Consider the following 12073-nt stretch of genomic DNA (forward strand, 5'->3'; position numbering starts at 1 on the left):
ATGGGGCTGGGAGAGTTGGATATCCATATCCAAAAGAATGAAAGAGAACCCCTACCTCACCCCCTACACAAAAATTAACTCAAAATGGACCAAAGATCTCAATATAAAAGAAAGTACCATAAAACTCCTAGAAGATAATGTAGGAAAACATCTTCAAGACCTTGTATTAGGAGGCCACTTCCTAGACTTTACACCCAAAGCACAAGCAACAAAAGAGAAAATAGATAAATGGGAACTCCTCAAGCTTAGAAGTTTCTGCACCTCAAAGGAATTTCTCAAAAAGGTAAAGAGGCAGCCAACTCAATGGGAAAAAATTTTTGGAAACCATGTATCTGACAAAAGACTGATATCTTGCATATACAAAGAAATCCTACAACTCAATGACAATAGTACAGACAGCCCAATTATAAAATGGGCAAAAGATATGAAAAGACAGTTCTCTGAAGAGGAAATACAAATGGCCAAGAAACACATGAAAAAATGTTCAGCTTCACTAGCTATTAGAGAGATGCAAATTAAGACCACAATGAGATACCATCTAACACCGGTTAGAATGGCTGCCATTAAACAAACAGGAAACTACAAATGCTGGAGGGGATGTGGAGAAATTGGAACTCTTATTCATTGTTGGTGGGACTGTATAATGGTTCAGCCACTCTGGAAGTCAGTCTGGCAGTTCCTTAGAAAACTAGATATAGAGCTACCATTCGATCCAGCAATTGCACTTCTCGGTATATACCCGGAAGATCGGAAAGCAGTGACACGAACAGATATCTGCACGCCAATGTTCATAGCAGCATTATTCACAATTGCCAAGAGATGGAAACAACCCAAATGTCCTTCAACAGATGAGTGGATAAATAAAATGTGGTATATACACACGATGGAATACTACGCGGCAGTAAGAAGGAACGATCTGGTGAAACATATGACAACATGGATGAACCTTGAAGACATAATGCTGAGCGAAATAAGCCAGGCACAAAAAGAGAAATATTATATGCTACCACTAATGTGAACTTTGAAAAATGTAAAACAAATGGTTTATGATGTAGAGTGTAGGGGAACTAGCATTAGAGAGCAATTAAGGAAGGGGGAACAATAATCCAAGAAGAACAGATAAGCTATTTAACGTTCTGGGGATGCCCAGAAATGACTATGGTCTGTTAATTTCTGATGGATGTAGTAGGAGCAAGTTCACTGAAATGTTGCTATATTATGTAACTTTCTTGGGGTAAAGTAGGAACATGTTGGAAGTTAAGCAGTTATCTTAGGTTAGTTGTCTTTTTCTTACTCCCTTGTTATGGTCTCTTTGAAATGTTCTTTTATTGTATGTTTGTTTTCTTTTTAACTTTTTTTTTTCATACAGTTGATTTAAAAAAGAAGGGAAAGTTAAAAAAAAAAAAAAAAGAAAAAAGACAAACAAGGAAAAAAAAAAAAAGATGTAGTGCCCCCTTGAGGAGCCTGTGGAGAATGCAGGGGTATTCGCCTACCCCACCTCCATGGTTGCTAACATGACCACAGACATAGGGGACTGGTGGTTTGATGGGTTGAGCCCTCTACCATAAGTTTTACCCTTGGGAAGACGGTTGCTGCAAAGGAGAGGCTAGGCCTCCCTGTATTTATGCCTAAGAGTCTCCTCCTGAATGCCTCTTTGTTGCTCAGATGTGGCCCTCTCTCTCTGGCTAAGCCAACTTGAAAGGTGAAATCACTGCCCTCCCCCCTACGTGGGATCAGACACCCAGGGAAGTGAATCTCCCTGGCAACGTGGGATATGACTCCCGGGGAGGAATGTAGACCCGGCATCGTGGGATGGAGAACATCTTCTTGACCAAAAGGGGGATGTGAAAGGAAATGAAATAAGCTTCAGTGGCAGAGAGATTCCAAAACGAGCCGAGAGATCACTCTGGTGGGCACTCTTACACACACTTTAGACAACCTTTTTTAGGTTCTAAAGAATTGGGGTAGCTGGTGGTGGATACCTGAAACTATTAAACTACAACCCAGAACCCATGAATCTCGAAGACAGTTGTATAAAAATGTAGCTTATGAGGGGTGACAGTGGGATTGGGAATGCCATAAGGACCAAACTCCATTTTGTCTAGTTTATGGATGGATGTGTAGAAAAGTAGGGGAAGCAAACAAACAGACAAAGGTACCTAGTGTTCTTTTTTACTTCAATTGCTCTTTTTCACTCTAATTATTATTCTTGTTATTTTTGTGTGTGTGCTAATGAAGGTGTCAGGGATTGATTTAGGTGATGAATGTACAAGTATGTAATGGTACTGTAAACAATCGAAAGTACAATTTGTTTTGTATGACTGCGTGGTATGTGAATATATCTCAATAAAATGATGATTAAAAAAAAAATAAAATAAAATAAAATGGTTAAAAATCAGAAAGTTTAGGTTAGATATGTATATGTTACCACAATACATTTTTAAATTGATATATAGTAGTATCTAATTATAGGGTGGTTTATAAGGATTAAATGAAAGAATGTTTGTAAAATGCTTAGCACAAAGCCCAACACATAGAAAGAGCTCAATAAATATTAACCAATATTATGATTATCAGAGATTTTAAAAAGCTTTATGTACAATTATATTCATCATAACATATTTATTTCAAAAAGGAAAGAACCTGAATTTCCAAGTGTAGTTGTAAAGTTAATTGGACAATGACAGTCATTCAATGACATAGTATGTTACCTTTAAACTTAGTGATTGCATTTGAAAGGTAAGACTTTAAAATATATATATTTATGACAAGCATGTAATAACATCGAAAAAATGCTTCTGTACCCAACGTGACCTGTTTTAAACATAGGATCCAAAATAAGGTCATATCTCTTCTAATACTGAGATGAATAGGATCCAAGTATCCATCTCTTTATTGAGGAACTCTCTTTCTTCACTCTCTGGGCTCTTTTCTCCTATAATAAGCCCATAAAACCATACACAACATCCTGCCCAAACACAATGCCCCAAAATGCTCTCATCCTTTAGCCAGGTCCATGCTCAGGCATCTCACCCCACCCCACTCAAAGGTACAGGACTCCATACTGTGCGACCCAGAGCAATATCACCAGGGTCCAAAATTATTTGGAAAAAAACAAAAATTGAAAGAAAAGTACTATCATAGTTCCATTCTCCAAAGACAACAATAATTAACAGTTTTTGTATTTTATTCCAGGGTTCTCTTCTATGTACAGACTGTTGCCAGAGTTATCGTTGTACTGTATAAAAACACTGTATTCTCCAACCCCAAAATGAGAGGTAACCTCATCCTGGCAAGGTAGGATTTGCCCAACCAGCTGTCCCATCTCGAACCTCCATGAATCTTAAGGATAATTCCCACAGAATCTGCAGAAACTGCCTCCCTTCAATCCTAATGGTACCCATGTGGCAAAATGTACTAAAGAAATGGAAGAATCTCTCCCTGGTAGCCCTGGATTGATAGCAGTGCCACCATCTTAAGTGCCTTCTTGCACACTGTCAGGCAATCCTGCCTCTCTTCACAGACCAATACCTGTCACCTGATATCCATTTCATCCACGGGTTAGTTGATGAGATGAAGCTAAAACACCATTAAAGGTGGAATGTTCTTACTATTGTTTGTTTGGAGGCTACTTTATTAGCCTCCCTTGCAAAATTGAGAAGGATGATCACTGCATGTCATAAAAATGGAAATAAAGTAATTTAATGGGGTGAAGACCACTCTAGGAGATGGCCCTCACTTAACTTCATTAACCTCTTTTGTAATCTTACATAAGCCAATTTGGTTGTTCACAGTTGTCAGGTTCTTTCTAATAAATGAGGTGGCATCCAATATTTAGAGGTAGGTAGAGTCAATAGATATTTCCCCTTGCCATGTTATTACAATGAAATTAAATCTCAGGTGAAATTCTGCCATTCATTCATTAAGCAAACAGGTCACAAAGCAGTCATACAACCTAGTCTGTCAGCTAGAAGTCCCAGCTTTCTGCCCTTGTAGGAACTGTTAGGGTCACCAAAGGCAAACAAAACCATCATCTGGTAGCAGGTTTCAGCTGACCTTAAAATCAGATTCATGAGCTCAGAATTCTCTGACCCATGGCTGGGAACAGAACCATTTCAGAACGAAGCCCCAGGCACCATTCTGAAAGGTATAGGCTATTAGACCTGCTAGATTCTTACGTCTTGCTTATGCAATGGTGGATGCCCCCGCCCATATTTCTGGCCAATCCATGGGTCTTGAAAACCATTTTTTTTCAATTGTAAAAAATAATAAATCCTATAGTGTGAGTTACATACAAAGATAGCTGAAGCCCACTTTCAGAGTGTGGGCTCCTAATTAGAAGCTTTCAAAAAACTAACTAACCAGCTTTGAAATGTATGTGCCCTCTTAGGGTAACTGACTGTCTGTAGGGAATAGGTCAAAACAGATTAACATACAAACACAAAATACACACACACCATATATAGCATGTGTGTATATGTGCATGTGTACATATACACACATATAAATATATGTGTCATATATATACATATATATTCATATATATAAAATCAGGCTGTATATGTTAAAGTATTTTAAAGTAAATTACAGGCAACACAATACCCCATCATAATAAAAAACAAAAAGGCTTAGGACCCCAGAAAAAAAAGAGGTAGATAGGAAAAACTTAAATATCTCATTTCATTTTTAGGGATGAGTTTTAAATTCATTTCACTTGACATAAGCCTGAATACATTAGACACATAGGGAAATAATCCTGCTATTAGTATAATCACTTGCATCTGTCAACTGCACCCTGATGTATAATATGCTTTCTTTTACTCAAGAGAATCCCAAAGAAACAAAACTTTAGTTGAAATTGTAAAGGAAAGAAAAATTGCAAAGAAACAGAATCACCCAGTATTGAATTCTGTAATAAATAAATAAATAAATAAAATTGATACCCTCAAACAACTCATAAGCCAAATAATTAAAATCCCATAGGATGGATGCCACAGTGGAGAGACAAACAAGTTCAAGAGAAGAGCAAAGAAGGAGCAACCATAGCTGCCTGGCAAATCAGGGTAAAATATCTCAAGGGTCACATTTGGACTGGGACTTCAGGAGATGAAGCTTGCCTGGCAGAGACAAGGATGCCCATGCCTGAGCCTGGACTCTCTAATTTGTCAAGTGGGAGGGATGAGTCCCTGTCTCTCAGAGGAGTGAGAATTTAAAAATATATATGTATTTAGACACTGGCACATGGTACACATCTGCAGAAATCCATCTTATAAAACTGGGTAGTATGCTTTGAAGAGCTCCGGAATGCTTCAGAAGCCTGAATCCTGGCCTCAGTTCTGCTTGCAGCTAGTTGTGTGACCTTGGGTAAGTCTCTTCCCCTCTCTGCACCTTCACTCCCACAAATCTAAAACAAAGTCAGCAAAATTGTTTTGCCACCTCTTGTGAGGATCAAGTGAGAGCAAAGGATGAGAAGTGCTTTTAAAAGAGTTAAGCACTCTGAAAATATAAGGCACTATTTTCATAGAAGACACTTTCCTGAGTCTAAAAAAGCTAGAAGGGAAAATTCACAGGGGTAAGGTGCAAGGAAAAGAATCAAAACCTATTTATAGCAGAGAGAAGCTTCCGAGGTGGTCTATGTCAAACCTCGCCCTTCCAGTCCCCTCCTCTGAGCAGTGCTCTCGGCTCTCAAATGGGCCATGAAAGAACTGAGGCAGGACTAAATGTGTCCCTCGGAATCCGGTGCTGAATGGAGGGTCTCTCGTCACTGAAGCTCTGGCTTTGAACAGGGCCGCACAGCAAGGAATGTGAACAACACCTGGAAGCTGAGAACAGCCGGGAAGGAACCGGAGGCCTCAGTTCTACAACCGCATTCCACCAACAACCTGAATGGGTCTGGAAAAGGGTTCTCACCTTGAGCCTCCAGAAAGGAACGCAGCCCTGCCCACCTCTTGACTTAACGCTGGGGAGACTAAGCAGAAAACCAGCTGAGCCACACAGTGCTGGGACTTCTGACCCACAGAAACTGTGAGCTAATAAGTGGGTGTTGTTTTATGCCAAAAAAAAAAAAAATTTACCGAGGAGGGCTCTTCAGGGTAAAGAGTCAGAGGTGGTGCCCCATGTCACTTAGTCCCTTAATCTTCACTTCTAGCCCAAGTTAAGAGTCTTCAAAGTGGATCTTTGATCAGAAGAAAAAGGTTGCATATTTGAAAGGCTACTTTTCAGGAACTGCTGGTGTTTACCCAAGGGGCAGCTGTTGTGCAGTATTTCCAGGAAGAGCAGAGTCTCTTGGGTTTCAGTGTTGGCATCATGAGTACTTGCTCTGGGCTCTGGCAGGTACCATGGGCCTGGCTGGCCTTGCAGCTCATTCAAAAGTGACCAGATGCTTGAAAAGAAGAAGCTAAGCCAAGTCTCAACCAAGCCTCTGAAATAGGCTTCCCCTTAACCGGGTTCATAAGTAATGACCACCATTTATTCTCAATACGAGGCCATTGCTGACCATTCGTTCATGTAATGAGCACTTATTGGGCACCTACAGTGTCTTCAGAGTGGTAGGCACTGAGTCACCAATGAAGACTCAGATATCCTGGCCCTCAGAGAGTTCAAGACCTACTTAGGGAAGACAGAAGAGTAAACAGAAGATGATAAGGCCTCACTATGAAGGCTTCAAGGAGGGCAGGGGGAGGTCAGACTAACCCACCCCTGGGGAGGGGCAGACCAGGCCGGCTGGAGCAGCACTTCTCCAACTGTGCACACAAATCACCTGGGGATCTTGTTAAAGGCAGATTCTGACTCAGTAGGTCTGAGGTAGGGCCTGAGATTCTGTATTTCCCACAAGCTCCCAGGTGATGCTGAAGCTGCTGCTGGTGCACAGACCACACTTTGAATAGTGACTGTCTTTGGGGACACCAATTCCACAGCTGAGCCTGGAAGAATGAATAGGGTAAGAGGCAGCTGGGGCATAAGAGGGAGTAGCCTGGTGCCCAAGGCACAATGATGATGAGTCTGGAGAGTCCAACGTGCTTCCGTGTGAGTTGGTGGGAAGTGGGAGGTAAGATGGGAGAGGAAGACAAGGGCACAAGCACAGGAGCCGTTTATGTCCTGCTGTGGCATTTGGACATTAAAGACTTTTGAGCTGGAAAGTTAGTATGGTCAGGTGGCATTTTTTAAAGATCTTTGTGAGAAGCACAGGAAATAGACCATCAGGAGTTAAGACTGGAGGTAGTCAGGCCAGTAAGGAGGCTATGGCTCCATTACAGAGCCTTGGGAAGAGTCAGGAGAGAGCAGGAGACATGAAGGAAACACTATCAACAGGACTTGAGAAGCCACCATTTCTCCACAGCCGCAAAGTAACCTTCCCAAAAGTTAATTTGTTTTGTTCAGTAGGTCTTCAATGCCCTCAAGATAATTTTGAAACTCCATCTGGCTTTCAGAACATTCCACATCCAGTTTCACCTCATCTACCCACTGGATCCCCGCTATAACCCGACATGAACGCCTGTCTGCTGCCCTCCTGCTGTTCTACCTTCCAGGCTCAGGCCCACCTCCACGCTTAACACACTCTGTTCTACCTATCCCGATGTCCACCTGGCTCCTCTCCACCTGCACACATTCCACTCCTGCATCCAGGTCCAGCAGCAGATGACAACCTCCTTGGCTAAGCTTCCCCAGACTGCTCGAGCCCCACTGATCTGTGTAATGTATTGTCTGCTTCATTCTATTTGTACTTAATCCCAGAGCGCCTGATGCTTCTTAATGCCTTCTTTTCTTTTATTTTTTTAATGAAATTTTTCATCCTTCAGAACTGTGCCTACAGCATATATGTATGGGTTAACTAAGAATAATAATAAAAGGAAATCTGTGTATCCATCTCTTAGGTTAAGCAACAGACATTACCAAGATCTCTGAACCTCCTGTGGGCTCCTCCTTGGTGGCCTCGTGTGTTTTACTGAGGCCTCTCCTGACTAGATGACCCAAAATAGTTATCTACTTGATCCTGATGATCAAGAGCAGTCTTCTACATCTTTTGTTTCCTCCACAGCTGTTGTCACAATACTTCCGTACTAAATATTTGGGCATGCAACCAGCCAGTATAAGTGCACTTGTGGGAAAATGGGAGAGACTATTTAAAATTGGGTCTACCTGGAATAACCAAGGGCACAGAGTCACTATCCCCAGAGCATTTAGCAGACAGTCCACAATGAGACAGGCCCTCAGTGAATATTTATTTAACTGAATCCTGGTTTCACTTCATCTAGTGGAAATAACACAGAGTCTGGCCAATCTCATAAAACTCACTGCATTAAGCAAGTGGTCTCCAAAGTGAGGCCCAACCACAAAACCCCTCCCCCCTGAGGTGTGCATTTAAATCTATCACGGCATAGAAAGAAATACTAGAATTTGCATTGATACTTATTTTTTTTCTCATCCTTTTGAAATTTCTAAATTTTTGTGTGCAATACCTACTCATACCTAACTGCCTTACAAAAACGGACAGGAGGAAAACAAAATGGAAGACTGAAAATGGAGTCTCCCTGGTGAGCTCCTAGGCCTCATGCATTCCTTCATTAATTCATCCATCCAAAAACATATTTCTCATTTTCATGTATACCATGCTCTGTTACCCAAACTGTAACAGACAAAGGCAGCAAAGCAGGCATCCTTCAGAGGCTGGTAATATCCTGCCCCACAGGACTCAGGCTGCTGGGTATAACACGGAGTTTCCCAGAGTAAGCAAATACACATCCTCCTAAGAGGACATAGATGAAAGAAGTGAACCCCAAGCTCCTGATCCTGGTCCAACCACAAACGTTTTTCTGCTCCCTATGAACTCATAGCAACTACTTAACATCGCTGTTTTATTCACACCTCACCTTTCCACCAGCAGAGAAGGGCGCTGCCTTCGTGACGAGGTGCACAGGAGGCTGCTTCTGCTCCTCAAAGTTGCCTCCTCACCTGCTCCTATGTGCTTGAAACTGCTCTCCAAAGGAGAAAGTTCTGAAAAGAGGATAAGGATATGATTTTAAATGCCCTTGCCATGGGACAAGGTAACCTACTGATGAATTTTCACTTAATTTTAAATGACCCATATTCAATAATCTCTGGGGAGCCAGTTATGATAGACGGAGTGATGGAAAAGAAGACACCACCAAGAACCAACCTTTGGTACCTACAGGCGAAGTGGGAAAGTCTCATGGATGGAAAAACAGCCTTGGAAAGGAGATACCAGGCCACTGAGCCAGGACAGAAATATTGAACTTTTCAATGTTGCCAAGGGCTAATCTGGGTCAAACACTTGCCCACTGGCCTCAAAAACTTAGTTAACATAGAGAAGGTTAATGCTTAAGGAAGCACAGAGAAAGTACCTGCACTTTATGGGAACTACAGATTCCAGAAAGTTAACATGATTCAGAATGGACTAGATCCCAGGCTTCTGACTTCTGGTCCAGGTTCTTTATCCAGTGACCTTTCAGCAAACATGGTGACAGAAGGTAGATAAAAACTACACTGAACTCTCCTTTTTGAAAAACTAGCTCAGTTCCATGCTCTAAATGTTTTTAGCCACTTGGCTACAATTCTCTCCTTTGGTTTTTTTGATTTAACATCCTTAGCACTTTTCAGTGTTGCCAAAGGCAAGATCCCAGAGATGAACCTCGAAACAATACACCATTGTTTTGCTGGATGAAACAGGACAAAGAAACTGACTTCACTTATCCTGCAATACGTGAGGCTAAATGTCCTATGACAATTTGGGGGAGAGATACAAAAGAGCAATATCTAAATGTACTCTCTTGCTTCCCGAGGATGAGAAATTAAAATACCCAAGTAGTTATACTGAATACAGGCACAAATTCAGTTAACTAAGTTATCAGTAACCTACAGAGGAATAATCAGTTCAATAACATGTTTCTTTAAAGATCTTATTTCATTTTAAACAATTCAACTTTAAAATGACTGATATTAAAACTGTTAAAGAAATCCAAGTCATGGCCTCTATTCTAAATACGTAGAGAAAATATTTTAATACATTGACTTTTGAAAGCAAATATATATATATTTATTTCAGAGCTGAAATTCAAATGAGAATATTTGAAATGAAACTGATCTGTAAGATGCATGGCAATATGTGTGTATGGGTGTGTGTGAGTGTGTGAATACACACACACATATATACATACATATACATATATACATCTTTTAGGTAGACCTGCATATAGGATGCTGTGCACAGATAACTAAGCATCTCTGTCCTGTCACAAGGTTTTCCTATGAAACCTGGATATGATATATGTGGTTGTGCTTTTAGTCAAATTCTTGCTCATTTTAATAAATGAGTGTCTATAGATTATAATCTAGAATTCATATAAAAATAACACACACACACACACACACACACGGCATTAGGATAATTTTCCTCAAAGTAACAGCTACTTTTTAATTCTGAACATTTTAAGACATTCAGAATCACTTTCCCTAAGCAATTATGATTTTACAAAATGCTGTCAAAACCATCGCAAAGTTTTACTGCCCAGACAGAGCTAAAAGCCTGGCACTTTGGCTGGTGATTTATTATTTACTCCAGAGAGAAGATGCAAAGCAAGATTTATTCCATAAGAACAGAGACATCCGTAACAGTACAATATATGTGTGATTGCGACAGTGATATTTTTCACCATTCTTCAATAGAGTTTGTTCTCTAAAATCATAAAAATATACATGTATGTGAGCATTCACCCTTCTGTGAAATAAAGAGCACCACTGTGCATTTTACCAACAAGTTTCGTTTCAAACATTCTCATTTGAATTTCAGCTCTGAGAAATTTTCAGTATATTTTAATGACAAAAACAGTGGGAGAATAATATCAAAGTCCATGATAAGAATCTGTTGGATATCTATCTGCTTTACCTGCCCGGTGGTTTTATTTTCCGGGTAGTTGCTCCATTGGCATTAACGTGGTCTAACCCTCACATTCATAGCCTCTCGGAGAGGCTCCAGATTCCTAAGACAAAGAGAGTACGAATAATGCATATTTGCCAACTTTGATTTTCAGAATTAATAACAAGTACTAGGGACCAATTACTGGCCTCCTTCTGCCCCCTAGTGACCAAAATGTCTTGTTGCTTTTGCAAAAGAGAACTGGGGGAACTGGGACCAGTGAAAAGTGGCTGCACCCCCCACTTCAATAATGTGGTCCTCACCACACCTCCAGCTCTCCAGCAGCCCTTTCACCAGGCACAGAGAAGGGATCAGATAAACTCATTCGTATTAAGGTGGCTAGGACTTAAAACATTGCTTCTTCCCAGAGTGGATGCACTTTAACAAAAGCACTGAAGTGAGAATTAAGAGAGATTTTTTTCCTGTTTTTTTTTTTTTTTTTTTTTTTTGATAGGTGCGCCTTTGAAGAAACATCAAATCTGCCCCCAATTTCTTTACTAAATCATTGTCTTTGCTATAATCAGGCTGAAGGGGGGAAATTTCAGCAGAGGACTCAAGAAAAAGTTCCATTTCCCAAACTTCTTGCCTCCATGCTCAGCTGCTCCAGACTGGAAGGTATGGCTCAGGGGTGGCCAGTGTGCCCAAAAGGGCAGCTCACCCTGCAGGCACAAAATGAGTGGAAACATGAGTGAGGAATGTTCTGGATGGACTCCAACCACCCTCCCACAGCTGCCAACAGGACTCCCTGAGCAGATCCTCAGCAAGTCAGGGAGTTTTTCAGGCAGGTAGCCAATCCCCACGATGGCTTTAGATTGGGGGAGGCAGGGTTGAGCAAAGGGAGTTAGACAAGGAGGCAGAATCTGGGAAGTTTTACAGAGGCCTCGGGCAATGTTTCTGAACTCTGGTTGGGGATGATTAGTAATCAAGCCCCTCTTCTACATTTGAAATTTCCCCTACCCCGAAAGGAGTAATAGAGAGTCGTCCCTACCATCAGTACCCCTGTCCAATAGAGACAGAACCATAAAGAAAATGGAAAGGAGAGAGAGAGAGCAAGGGATACTTTATTTTGCTGGTATAACTTGCTAAGAAGACACTGCATCTTCCAATCTACCATCCCAACTCCCACAAACATAAAGTCCA

The 12073-nt window shown here is 41.0% G+C and overlaps 1 long non-coding RNA gene across 1 annotated transcript in view; it reads right to left on the minus strand.

Annotated features, from left to right (window-relative positions):
* Positions 1 to 10997, minus strand: part of LOC119512670 — a 36219-nt gene extending 25222 nt beyond the window's left edge. Inside the window, exons 1-2 of the long non-coding RNA XR_005212429.1 lie at positions 10904 to 10997; positions 8871 to 8994 (exon numbers count right to left, since the gene is read on the minus strand). This is a non-coding gene — a long non-coding RNA (uncharacterized LOC119512670). The remainder of the gene's footprint in view (positions 1 to 8870; positions 8995 to 10903) is intronic.
* Positions 10998 to 12073: the final 1076 nt, after the last annotated feature.

This window comes from Choloepus didactylus, chromosome 17 (genome assembly GCF_015220235.1).
Source record: "Choloepus didactylus isolate mChoDid1 chromosome 17, mChoDid1.pri, whole genome shotgun sequence".
Lineage (NCBI taxonomy): Eukaryota > Metazoa > Chordata > Mammalia > Pilosa > Megalonychidae > Choloepus > Choloepus didactylus.